The 13,694-nt window shown below is 38.5% G+C and overlaps 1 long non-coding RNA gene across 1 annotated transcript in view; it reads right to left on the bottom strand.

The window, feature by feature from the left end:
• Positions 1-11,100: 11,100 nt before the first annotated feature.
• Positions 11,101-13,694, bottom strand: part of LOC138166546 (uncharacterized) — a 9,733-nt gene continuing 7,139 nt past the window's right edge. Inside the window, exon 3 of the long non-coding RNA XR_011169619.1 lies at positions 11,101-11,710. This is a non-coding gene — a long non-coding RNA (uncharacterized lncRNA). The remainder of the gene's footprint in view (positions 11,711-13,694) is intronic.

Below are 13,694 nucleotides of genomic sequence, written 5' to 3'. Positions count from 1 at the left end.
GGAGTTAGAGCTAGCTAGAGTGGGAGAAGGAGAGCACATGTCCTAGGGAGTCAGTCAGACTTGTGAGTAAAAATATTGGTTTGTGGGAAGGTTAAAGCATGCCGTGGCTCTCTATTGCTGTTATGGCTTATTAACTTCTTTGCTGCTATGATGGAATTGGCTTGCTGGCTTGGGGATTTGGTTTTCTGGCATCTGAATAAATATTTTGCTTCTGTCTTCTATATAAAGAGTCTGTTATATTTTGCTATGGAGCACCATGCAGGTATATTTATAGTGATTGTGAGCACTGTGAATATTGCACTGGCACTACATTCAGTCATGTCTGCCTCTTGGTGAACCCATCAACTATAACATGCCAATACTGTCCATGGGGTTTTCTTGGCAAAGATACTGATGTGGTTTGTCATTTCCTTCTCTAGTGGATTAAATCAAATGGGAGGTTAAGTGACTTGCCCAGGGTCACATAGCTAATAAGTGTCTGAGACCAGATTCAGACTCAGGTCTTCCTGATTCAGGCCCATTGCTCTATCCAAGGCAAACAGAGGTTTGCCCAAGGTCACAACTAAGAAGTTTCTGAGGCTGGATTTGAACTCAGATTTTCCTGACTCAATGGATAGAGAGCTGACAGGAAGACTTGTATTCAAATCCAGTCTCAGAAACTTCTGTGTGGCTTTGGGGAAATTACTTAAACTCTATTTGCCGCAGGAGAAGGAAATGGCAAACCACTCCAGTATTTTTGCCAAGAAAATCCCATGGACAGAGATCTACCCCGTTATGAAGAGTTGGACACAACTGAAATGACTGAACAACATCAAAGACTTCCTGGATCCAGGTCCAGCATTCATTCTATCTACTGAGACATTTAGCTGCTTCCCCATCTAGGGGCCCAACCCTTTCATTTTACATACAAGAAAACTGATACCAGAGGGGTAAATCTATTTGCCTACGGTCACAGATGTAGTAACAAAAGTAGGATTTGAATCTTAAGTCTTTCCAGCCTCCAAATCCAGTGTACTCTCCAATGTTGTTGTTCACCCTTTGTACTCAAATAGGACCAGTGATATCACAGTGTTGGGGTCAAGGTACAATGTGTTTGACGGTGGCTGATCAGTCCAATATGAGCTCAGAAAACTACCACAGGTTCAACACAATTAGTCTGTTTGAACACTGGAAATGGAGATGTCTATAGATTTATGCATCTCATGTTTCCTTTGTGCTACTATGATTCTGCTTTGCTCACTGAGCACAGATCATCTATGATGCAGACATGCCATGATGGGTGGTCCTATGCCAGCATCTTCCATGTCTCATAATCAATACTAAAGTTCTCCAGAGAGACCCTATGAGTTTCCTTGTACCACTTCTTCTGATCTTTGAAAAAATGCTTGTCTTGTGAGAGTGTTCCATAAAATAGACTTTTAGATAAACATTTGTCTGGCATTTGGGCTACATGGTCAGCCCATCAGAGTTGTACTTTCTGTAGTAGAGTTTGAATGATTGGCATTTCAGCTTGAGACCCCTCAATGTCTAGTACCCGTGTTTCTCTGATAATAAGACACTGTCTTATTAATTTTTTGGACAGAAAAACACCAGAGGGCTTATTTTCAGGGGAGGGCTTATTTTAATGAACATTGACAGCAATTTTAATAAACAGGTAAATGTGAACAAAAAAATGTACCTTTATTCAATAAGCAAATCACTGGGGAAGAACAGGATGACGCGCTCACTGCTGCAGCTCTGATTGGATGCAGCTCGGAGTGCAGCGTGCGTTTCAGGGTTGGGGGACGGTGCATACAGAGGGTACCGTAATGTAGCGTGTAGCGCAGGGGATCACCTTCACTACAGTAGCAATCTCAATAGGGCTTATTTTCGGGGGAGGGCTTATTTCAGAGGAATCTTACACAGTAAGGGGAGGGCTTATTTTCGGGATAGGTCTTATTATCGGGGAAACACGGTACTTTATCTTGCCAATAATCTTTAGACTCTTTGTAAGACAATTCAAATGGAAGAGATTTGATTTTCTGGCATGGCACTAGTATACTGTTCAGGTTTCAGTTTAATATAGTCATTCTATTGGATATATTGTTATTTTTTTCTATACTTACGTAAGGAAAATCATTAATATACAAATGGAAATTGATCAGTGAGTGGGAGCAGTTCTTAGGAAGATGGGTATGGAAAAGTTAGGATAGAGGCATGAGGTTACAAAACTTGAGCTTCACTGAAATCAAGCTATTGCTTTAAATTAGATTATGTAACATTGCCACCTAGTGGGAAATTAAAAAATTGTCATTTGAACAAATTAGCATAAAAGTTCTAATAACTGAAAATATTATTGGTAGTTACTGTTAAGGTTGCTAGCATATTGAAAACAAATTGAAATATTTCATTTACAAAGCAAATATCAATGGTAATGCAGAGAGAGGGCAGGGTCACCCACACTTGACAGATTCTGGGCTGAGAAAAGGCCCAGGCCTGGCCATAGACTAGTACCTTCTTAAAGTTGGGGGTGGGGGTGAAGAACTACCTCCTACCCCTCTCAGATACTTTGCCCACTTCCATTAGCCTCCAAGGTGAAGGAACAGATTTAGATCCAAACCAGCTCTCTCTATAATACCCTTAGAAGACTGTGAACTTCTGTCTTTATCTGCCACCTTCTCTCCTCATCATACCCTTATGGCTTCTCCTGTTTCTCTCTCTATCTCTATAATTATGAATTAGTTACCATTTAGGGGAAAACTGTTTCTTTACCATCCTCATCTTCTCTTATCTGAAATTCCTATGCCCTTTAACCTGAATCCTTCCCCTCCTCCTCCCCCCATGTCGCAATTCAACATTGACCATCTCCTCTGTAGTACTCTCAGGAATTCTGGTTCCATGAAATATTCCCCTTCATCCTAGACCTCTTTCTCTCATACTTTATATCTATTTTCCATTACCTAAACATGGCTCCCTTATGACACTTTATCCCCAGCTATCTCCTTCAGTATTGCTTTACCTTCTACCCTTTCCCCCACTCCCCCAATTACACTGGTCCTGGAAGACCAACTTGAATATTCTTCCCTTCCCATCCTTACTTCTAGACTCTTCCTCTGCCTCCTTCACTTAGTAATCTTTCCTCTTTTGAAGTCTAAACAATACAAATTTTCCACCCAACCAAAATTATGGTAGCTATAGTATACTGACTCCAAGGCCATTCTCCCTCCTTTCTCCCCGAGTTTAGCACCTAGGTCATAATCTTTCTACCTTCCTCAACTTCTGCCTCATGCTAAGGGACTTTAATATCCATGTAGGTGCTCTCTCAAAGTCTCTAACCTTCCATATCCTCATCCTCCTTAAATTCCACGACCTACTCCTTCACTCTGCCTCAGCCACATATAGGTATGACCACACACTAGACACTGTCATTACTTCCAATTTTTCTAATGAGAAAATCTGACGTTTCCTTATCTAATCATAATTTCTTATTCCACCTCTCTCTGTACTTCACCTTTCTTATTCCTGGGTGTTCTGGCTATCATAGAGACCTCTATTCCCTCTTTTACTCAATCTGATTTCACTCTCCTCTCTCTCCAACCTCAAAACAATAGTTAACCATTTTAACTCTACCTTGTTTCTTGTACTTGAATCGCTTGACCCCTTGTGCCATCATCACTCTTGACAAACCTTAGTCCTGGATTAGTTCCCCTATTCATCTTCTTTGTTCCTACTCATGAGCTCCTGAATGAAGCTGAAGTCTGAGGTATGTTCTCCCACAAATAAAGCATTTTGGGGGAGGGTGAACAAGAAGTTCAAGTGCAAAGGTAGCGATGCACACATGTATGAAATATGTGTGGCAAAGGGGTAACTAGCAAGATCTAGTAACTGAAAAATCTTTTTGTTCCTTCATGGAATTCTCATAAAGTTCCTTCTAGGTGTAGCTCTCCACTGAAGTCTGAGGGTCAGTTGACACTACTGTCATAATGGGTCACACTCTCTGAAGTTGCCTTTCCATGGGTGACTCCCTTCCCAGGCAGATGTATTGCCTGCTACTGGTCCAGTCTCTATGATCTCAACTGAATCCACAGTCGGCTACTGTCTCTCCCTTGACATGGTCATTTGGAGGAGAAAGTGGGGGTGGGCAGGGGATGAGAGAGAGACAAACTCTCTTAATTTCACCTTTGACCTGCCGGACAGGAGAATCTTTGAAAAAAGTGGTTAAAGAGAGCTTGGGGTTTTCTTACGGGAATGATTTTCCAAGTATGTGTTAAAAGGTAACCGACTATTGTCCTGTCTGATGAAATAAATATTAACTGACCTTTATCCTAAGCACTGTCACAATGCTTGTTTGTTTGTTTTTAATAAATCTTTTTATGTTTCAGAAAAAAAAACCCCAAACACCTTCCTAATCATATACAAGACAAAGATTCACAAAAGGAGTGGGAAGGGGAACACCTGCCCATGCTGTAATTCTGACTTATCTCATTGTGAAATTTAGTCTGTTATCCAGGAAGGCTACAATTGTTATGCTGAAACTGCTTATATGAGAGAGAGATTTCAGAACCATGGAGTGATTTTGCCCACCATTGCTCCTCTCTAAGCAAAAAAGCTTAGATTAGAGTAAGTCAAATTAATAGAAGTTATTTTTGGCAGGCTTGTGCCTTAAAACACAGAATTTTCTTCCATAGCAGTTATAGGAATTGCTTCCTTAAGTGAAGTGATTACTATACTTTGCCAGCATGAGACTCATAAAGAAGGAAGAATTTCAGCCATTATCTACTCCAGGGGTTCTTAACCTGGAGCCAATGAACTTGTTTTAAAAAATATTTTGATAACTACATTTCAATAAAATTGGTTTTCTTTGTAATTTTATGTATTTTATTTTGTTCCCTTCAAAATATTATTCTGAGACTGAATCAGTAGGCTTCACCTGATTGCCAAAGAGGTTCATGACAGAAAATAAAGGTTAAGAATTGCTGGTCTACTCTCTTAACCATAATACCCAATCCACCTCCAAGAGAGTATAAATCTTTATTTAAAAATCCCTGGAAACTGAAAATCCATGACCTCTATTGGTGTGAGGATCCTGCAGTCATTGACTGCTAGAGTTCATGATCTTTGAAACCTATATTCTTTTTTTTTTAAGTGGGGAAGGCAAGGCAATTGGGGTTAAGTGACTTGTCCAAGGTCACACAGCTAGTAAGTGTGTCAAGTGTGTGAGGCCGGATTTGAACTCAGGTCCTCCTGACTCCAGGGCTGGTGCTCTATTCATTGTGCCACCTAAGCTGCCCCTTGAAACCTATATTATTGAGAAAATAGAAAAAAGTTCAGAGACATTAAGAACAGAGCTGTCATTGGCCTTATGATACAATTTAGCTTATACCCATACCTTTTTGATTACTGTACCTAATATAAAAGCAGTTTTCATATTATAATTGTAGATTAATTAATTTATTTTTATAATATAATATTTTATAATATTTATGTTTGCATATTTATATTATATATTAAATATAACATATTATATCATATTATATTATTTAACAGTTCTAGGGGAGGGAAGGGAATGTGTATTTATATAGCACCTACTATGTGCCAGGCACAGTGCTGTCAGTTTTCTTTTTTTTTTTTTAATCTCATTTGATCCTCACAACAAACCTAGAAGGCAGGTGCTATTATTATCCCCATTTTATATTTGAGGAAACTGAGGTAAAGTTTAAATGACTTGCCCAGGTTCACACAGCCAGTGAGTATCTAGGATTTAGCCCAGGTCTTCCTGATTCATATCCAGAACTTTATCTACTGTGCCACAAAAACATTCTTGAGGGATACATTATACAAAAGAATACAAAGAGACACAGGGAAAATCATCCAGGTAACCAGATTCCTCCAAGTTGAATCACCTGTCAGGAGTAAGGCCCTCCTGTCTCTCTTATTGTGCCTTCTATTACAGCCTAGTCTATGACCATGATGTGGCTCTTAGCAGCAACTGCAGCCTCCCTGCACTCAGAACCCAACTGCCCTCCCCTCTCCCCCCACTGTAGTCACGTGAATGAATGTCAGTGTCTCATACTTCTTCAGCTATTTCTATGTGACATGTTTTGTCAAGGAATAAGATGTCTGTGTGTTTGTGGTGTGTGTGGTTGTGGTTCATAGAATCTTTAAATGTCAATCAACAAATATTTATTAAGTGCTCAGTCATCCCAGACACTGAGCTACACCTGTAGCTATAAAACAAGCTCTCAAGGAGCTCACATTCTCACAGGGGAGACACCATGCATATATCAAAGTGTCTACAGACTACATAAAATACATATAAGGTCATTTTAGAAGGGAGAGCACTAGAAGCTGAGGGCAGGATTAGGAAGTGCTTCTTCTTGAAGGAGGCCTTGCTTGAATTGAATCTTAGAGGAAACCAGGGGAAAAGGAAGAAATGAGGAGGAACCTCATTCCAGGCCTGGGGGACAGCTAACACTAAGACTGAGAAATGGAAGATAGAATGGGTGTGTATGAAGAATAGCACGAAGGCCAGGATAGCTGGTTCAGAGAGTACACAGAGGGCAGTAGTGTTTGTGATGTGTGACTTGTGAGTAAATTGGATTTAAGTGAGGCAGAGTTGCACAAAGTATTGTCAGCCCCACTCTTTTTTCTAGTGTCATTAAAGATGAGTGTCAGTGCCAGACACTGCTAAATACTCCGGATAAAAAAAAAAGGCAAATGCCAATTTCAGCTCTTCAGGATTGTTTTTGTTTGTTTTTCCTTCATTTTTGAAGGGGACCAATGACATCATGTTGTGATGTCTTAACTTGTGAGTGAATTGGATGTAAGTGAAGTAGAATTGCACAAAGTCTTCAGTCTTACTCTCTTCTGGAATCATCAGAGTCCAGTGGCAAGACAAAAGTCATGATGACTGACGGTGGCCCAGGATGCAGTAGATGACCTTCCATGTCCGACCAAGCTCTAAGGGCTCCCCAGTGCCTGCTTCAGCCACCTCATGGCCGGGGGAACAAACTGTTCTCATTTTCCCATTCCACTGTGGGAATTCTTCACGTGCTTGAGGCAGACACCCCCTAACTTGATGAATGGCTTGAGGCCTGTTGGTTCCCTTCAGCCTGGTTTAGCCCATATGCTGAGAGAGTTTTACCAGGATGTGGCTGCTGTGCATGCCACATCTTCTTGGAGTCACAGGTGAGAATCCATAGGTGGACAACAAAGGTGGATGAGCAAGCCCTAAAGAGCTTGGTAAGCCCTCACAGCAGAGATGCTAGTCTACCCTGAGCACCTTTAAATGTCAAATAGGAGTTTATATTTAATTCCATAGTGGTATAACTGTGTGTGTGTGTGTGTGTGTGTGTGTGTGTGTGTGTGTTACAGTTAGATCTGGGCTTAAGGAAAATCACTTTGGGAGTTATATGGAGGATGGATTAGAGTAGGGAGATACTGGAGGCAGGGAGATTAAATAGGAGGTTATTGCAATAGATAAGATAAGAACATAACTTGAATATACCCACTTTGGAGACAATATTTCTCCATCTATGATTCTGAGTCTCACATTCAGTGGTCTTTATTGCTTCACTTGCTCTCCCTATTTTTTTGCCTTTTTTTTTGGAGGGCAGTTGGGGTTAAGTGACTTGCCCAAGGTCATATGGCTAGTTTTTTGTGTTGCATCTGAGGCCAGATTTGAACTCAGGTTTTCCTGACTCCAGGGCTGGTGCTCTATTCAATGCACCACCTAGTCGCTCCAGCTCTCCCTATTTTTTGTACCACTCCTACAAAAGTTTCCATATGACCCGAGAAGAAGCCAATTGCACGATAAATTTCTGTAATTGTCACATCCTAGTGCCTAGCAAAGGTGCCACTGCATAGGTTCTCTGAGCCTCATCTGATCTCTATGCCTACATTTTGCACATACCCTATTTAACTGCATATAGGCCAGTTTAAATAAGCATAAGCCAGTTCCATTGCCTCTGTCTACTCTTCTAAACAGCCTGATTACAAGCTCTGGCAGTAAGTACTTATGCAATCAATTCACACTTCATTCCATCTGTGTTTTCTTCTGCCTCTGCTTCCCACTGCATTTTCTTTTGATAATAAGGAGACATCTTCCAACAGCCAGGATACTGTCCAAAATGGACACAAGTGACATTTATAGAGTCGATTACATCAACTAGCAAAAGATAACAACTTTAGTAAAAAACCAACATGAGATGGTTCATTTACTTACATTGTGAAGTACTTTTTTTTTTTAATACTAGCTTCTATGTTTTATTTTCGCTTTCCTTGTATTTTCCATTTTCTTTTTATTTACTGACTTTTGTTTTTTTTGGTTTATTTGCTCATAAATTTAGATCTGGAAGGAAACTTAAAGGCCATCTAATCTGACCCTTTCATTATACATATAAGGAAATTAAGTTGATACATAATTATTATCAGAGCTGAAAGGGATTGCAGAGATTATCTATCCAACTCCATACATGGGAATTATCTACTCCAACATACTCTACAATATGCTTAACAATCGTCATTGTTATCATACAAATATACAAATTATATTACTGACTTTCACATAAGCTGCACGCCAGTGAAAATACTCTACTCTCTATCCTCTAAAGTTTAGAGAAAATATTCCCTGTACTTTCTGACCTCTGCCTTTGCCCTTGCAGCTCCCTATGCCTAGATTTTCTCCTATTGCCAAAGTTGTTGCATTCTAATCATCTTCTAAAGTCCAGTACAAATGTTATTATTATTATTTTTTTGCTTTTTTTTGGAGGGGAAAAGTAGGACAATTGGGGTTAAGTGACTTGCCCAAGGTCACACCGCTAGTTTTTGTGTTAAGTGTCTGAGGCTGGATTTGAATTCAGGTACTCCTGACTCCAAGGCTGGTGCTCTATTCACTGTGCCACGTAGCTGCCCCTAAATGTTATTTTCTTGATGAAAAATTCTCTAATATTAATAAAGACCCTTCTTTTTTGGACCTCATGCAGCACTACTTAACTCTTGATGTAGGTATCTTATTATATTAGGTATTATAGTTGTGTGTGTTTAAGTTACATTAAAAATGGAGGGCTACCACATGAGGAACACAGTTTGGCTACATCACAGGGTGAGTGAAGGGGAATAATGTACAATGGAACTGGAAGGCTAGGTTAGGGTTAGGTTGTAAGGGGTTTTAAAAACTAAACAGAAGAGTTTATATTTTATCTTAGAGGAAATAAGGGAACCAATAGAGTTTATTGAGTAGAGGGATGACATGGTGTAGCAGCAAGCACCCCAAGCGTCCTCAGGGTTTGCAGCTACCACAGGTTCTTGGATCTGCTTTGTTAAAGGAAAGCAACTCAAAATGGGTTAACAAGCTTACTTTAATCAGTCAGACATATATCATTTACCTTGTTCAGGAGAAAAGGTCAGCACCCTGAACCTCAAAGTATACAGGCATAATTATCAAGACAGAAACATCAAGTAGACAGATTTCCAAACTGTCCAACCATTACATCCATACCCAGTCAACATCTGGGTTTCCACATTCTGGGTTTTTCAAAGCCGGGGGACTCTCAACAACGGCTTCCCAGAATTCAGATCAAATCACAGAACACTTCTCAAAGTGAGTCTCAAAACAAAGCTACACATCAGGGCTTATATAGCCTTCTCCTGGCTCAGAGAATGTAACAACCTTATTGACCCACTGGCCAATCAAGAAGTATCTACTGAAAAACAAGCCTCCCACCCCAGGCTCCAGGTGCACGTTAGCCTAGGGGCAGGGAAGATCTTTAAATCTGCATTTCCATTACACATGGTCAGATCTACACTTACAACATAATCTTTTTGGCAGATGTGTGGAGGATGGAGTGATGCGAGGAGAGACTAGGTCTACTTTGTAGGAAGGGATCATCACAATAATGTAGGTGAGAGGTTTGAACTAATGTGGTGTTTGTATGAGTAGAAAGAAGGGATCAGATGACAGAGAGCTTGTAGAGGTACAAATGCAAAATTTGGCAAATGACTGCTTATGTGAGGTGAAGGAGAATGAGGAGCTGAGGATAAATCTGAAATTAGGACCCTGGGAGATGGGAAGAAGGGTGGGACCTTTGACAGAAATAGGAAAGTTTAGAAAAGGAGTGAGTTTGAGGGAAAAAGAAAGTTACCTTTTGAAAATACTGAGTTTAAGATGTATCCAGAACATCTAATTTGAAATGTCCAATAGACATTTGGTGATGCGGAACTGAAGCTAGAGGGATACTGGGTTATACAGGCAGCTTCTCCGTGATATTCATTTTTAATTCTTCAAACACTGTTGAAGTTCATGCCTCCCTGCCAAAAAGCAACACTTAGAGAATACTGGTAATAACAAAATGGCTCTTATCCTTCATGAGAAAGTTGGGGTCATTTAAAAGGGCTCTACAATCCACTGAAGGCAACCCAGCCCATTGTCCTCTACCTATTCAACGCTGGACCCAACTCTTTTTCCATCTCAGATACACATACTGAATAAAGAAGTTCTACAGTTTTTCCATCCAAATGCATATTGTAATCTGGGCAACAATCTTCATCCACTTGGCCTCTCCTAGGTGTATGGTCAAGCCAAATTCCTTTGTGCAGTTAGAGATCTCTTTCAGAAGGCTCTGCAGTGTTGTGGGGTCTGATGCAATCAGCAACATGTCATCTTCAAGCAGGAGCATCTATAGGACATCGCCTTCCACAGGGAATCCCTCTTCAACTTGAATTCCTTTTTTATATCTTCCATCATAGTGGCGAACACTTCTGGCAAACATACTCCCTTGCCTCTCTCATCTAATACTTATGATCAGAATGGTGAGTTTCCTTTCTGTTATTCTCTCCAAAAGTGTCATCTGCTTAAAGATCTTAGTAGAGGAATCCTACCACTTCCATTGGTAGCTCATTCCACTACTGAATGTCTCTAATTGGTAGGAAGTTCCTTACTCAAAGGCTCAAAATAATCATTGAATAGGGTTATTTCTATTGCTATGCCTTTTAAGTAATCTTTAATGATGTTGATGTATGGATAAGAGAGATTTAATTGTGAAAAAAGCCTATAAGGTGGTGCCCTTTTCTACCAAATCAAATGTTTTTTTTTTTGTAATCAACAAATAATAAGCACAGTGAGATCTTCTGCATTTTCCAGTTAATTGTGAAATGGAAAAGATGTAGTTTACTGCTGAATATCAAAACCTACTTTTCCCCTACAAATATGCTCATTGAGGATACCTTTGATCTATATAGATAATTCTCAAAGATTTTTGTATATATAGGAGAGTGGGCATATAGGTTGGTAGTTACTGTATTCTCAATACCCTTTTTTTTGTATTAATAGGGTCAGATTTTTTTGTTTTGTTTTTGCTTTTGGAAGGGGGAAGGCAGGGCAATTGGGGTTAAGTGACTTGCCCAAGGTCACACGGCTAGTGAGTGTTAAGTGTCTGAGGTCGTATTTGAACTCAAGTCCTCCTGACTCCAGGGCCAGTGCTCTATTCACTGTGCCACCTAGCTGCCCCGATAAGGCCAGATTTTTTTCCCCACACTTTTGGTATCTTCTTTTCATACGACAATCCTTCAAATATCTGATGATAGCTGTTATGTCCCCTTCAATCTTCTCTTCTCCAGACTAAACATTGTCAGTTCCTTCCTTCAGTTCTTATGTGGTAGAGTTTCTAATTCCCTCACCATTCTGGTGGCCTTTCTCTGGACTCTTTCCAGTCTGTCAATGTCCTTCATACACCTGGAAGTGATTATAATACCTCAGAAATGATTGATGGTGGTAGCATACAATGGTATTATAACCTTCAACATGTGTTACTTATATTTTTTGATTTGCAAAATTTTTATGATATATTTCTTTAACCAATTGCTTTACTAATATTTTTTCTTAACTTAGCACAGAATAGTAGGTTCAAGTTTTCACACATAATCACACATAATATGAAAAATTTGCACAAAATTTGGAAAATATCCTTAGGTAAGCTGAATTCCATATAAACTATTATAGTATATCTTTTTTGAATAAGACTACAAGAAATAGCTCTTTCTTCTCCAAAACTGCTAGTAAGCCCATGGCAGTTTTCACACGAAAGGATATTATCAGTGTCTTTGAGATGAATTTCGTAGTTCTAGATAGAATCCTTGGGAGTTCAGCTTAGCTTAAATACTAACACTTTAATAAAAAATGAGGTTACTGTTTCTCTTATCAAATAGTTATATTGGCAATCATTGAAGATAGATAAAGCCTAAATATATTTTGTTGTCTTATTATGATGACATTTTTTTCTTTCTTTTTTTTTTTTTTTAAAGCAATTGGAGTTAAGTAACTTGCTCAAGGTTACACGGCCAGTTACTTCTGGGTGTGGTACTAAGTATCAGAGCCTGGATTTGATCACAGGTCATCCCGACTCTGGGGCCGGTGCTCTTATTCACTGTGCCACCTGGCACTGACCTTTTTTTTCTTTAAGCTTTTACAAAAGGATATTTACTGTAAAAATCCAGCAAAAACAGAAGTTACAAACATATTCCCCCAACACCTGTAGGTACTATCCCCTATACTACCTTAGTCTCTAGGGAGAGTAGACTCAGGCTAATGTAGTGTCTACAAAGTATTTACCCCACCTGTCTTTTTCCATTTCATTACATTACTGTAATCTTCTGCATCCTACTCTGTTCACTAACAGATAATAAAGGCTGTCAGAAAAGAAAGGCAGAAACAACTTAATCATGTATCCACAGAACTAAAGTTTTTGCTTTACCGGGTGCAGCTAACATTTTATTTGAAATACTGTGACTATTAAAAAGCTGTAAAGAAGCAAGAAATAAAAAAGATTTTGCAATGTTAAATTTACTGTATAAATCAAAATAGCTAAAGCTATGAAATTTTATTCATCTTAAACATGACATAATCCATGGTTTCATCACAGCTGTCAGGTCAATAATTCACTTTGATATCTGAGAAGCAATCTTATTGAATGTCATGAAGGATGAATACATATAATTTTTATGTAAGTTCTCATTTTTTCACTATTTAAAAAAATAAGGATAAAATGTTTAAAATTTGATTTAATTTTTCATTAAATTTGGGTTTAATTTGCATGCATTCCTTTAAGTAATATCTTTTGTCAAATATCAAGATGTATTTTCCAAATTTTTTTGATGATATACTACAATCTGTAAAAACATTCTGAACATTCACCACCTAAATATACATGTATAAGTTATATACATGAACTATTGTATTGATATGTATACTATGAAGCACATAAAATAGAAATTAGATAACATAAAACAGATATATTTTAAAATAATTTTTATTTTATGGGAGAAAAACCTTTTATGATTGAATCTGAATGTGCTTCATAATTTTTGAAAATTTTGATTTTCTACCTTATGATAAAACAAGATGAAAATCTGGTTGTAAGTTCAGTTTATTTCAATTGGTTTTAATTACTGTCATTTATTGGTGATGTCCATAATTTTTGACTATAGAAAATTAGTTTTTGTCTTTTTCATCATGACAGCTTCATACTATCATCAGCTACTATGTATTTCAAATATTTTCTTGATAATTAAAAATTATTTTGGCTAACTTTTTATCAAATCTGGTTAGTTTGTTATTATGGCTTGTATGAGGAATAGATGTGTTAGCTCTGTCTCTTTCTTTCTTTCTTTCCTTCTTTCTCTCTTTCTCTCTTTCTCTCTTTCTCTCTTTCTCTCTTTCT

Source organism: Petaurus breviceps, unplaced genomic scaffold (genome assembly GCF_028583685.1).
Source record: "Petaurus breviceps papuanus isolate PSGF00001 unplaced genomic scaffold, PetGlider_PUasm1.0 224, whole genome shotgun sequence".
Taxonomy (NCBI): Eukaryota; Metazoa; Chordata; class Mammalia; order Diprotodontia; family Petauridae; genus Petaurus; species Petaurus breviceps.
Note: the sequence above shows the minus strand (reverse complement) of the source record. Positions and strands in the feature narration are given on the sequence as shown.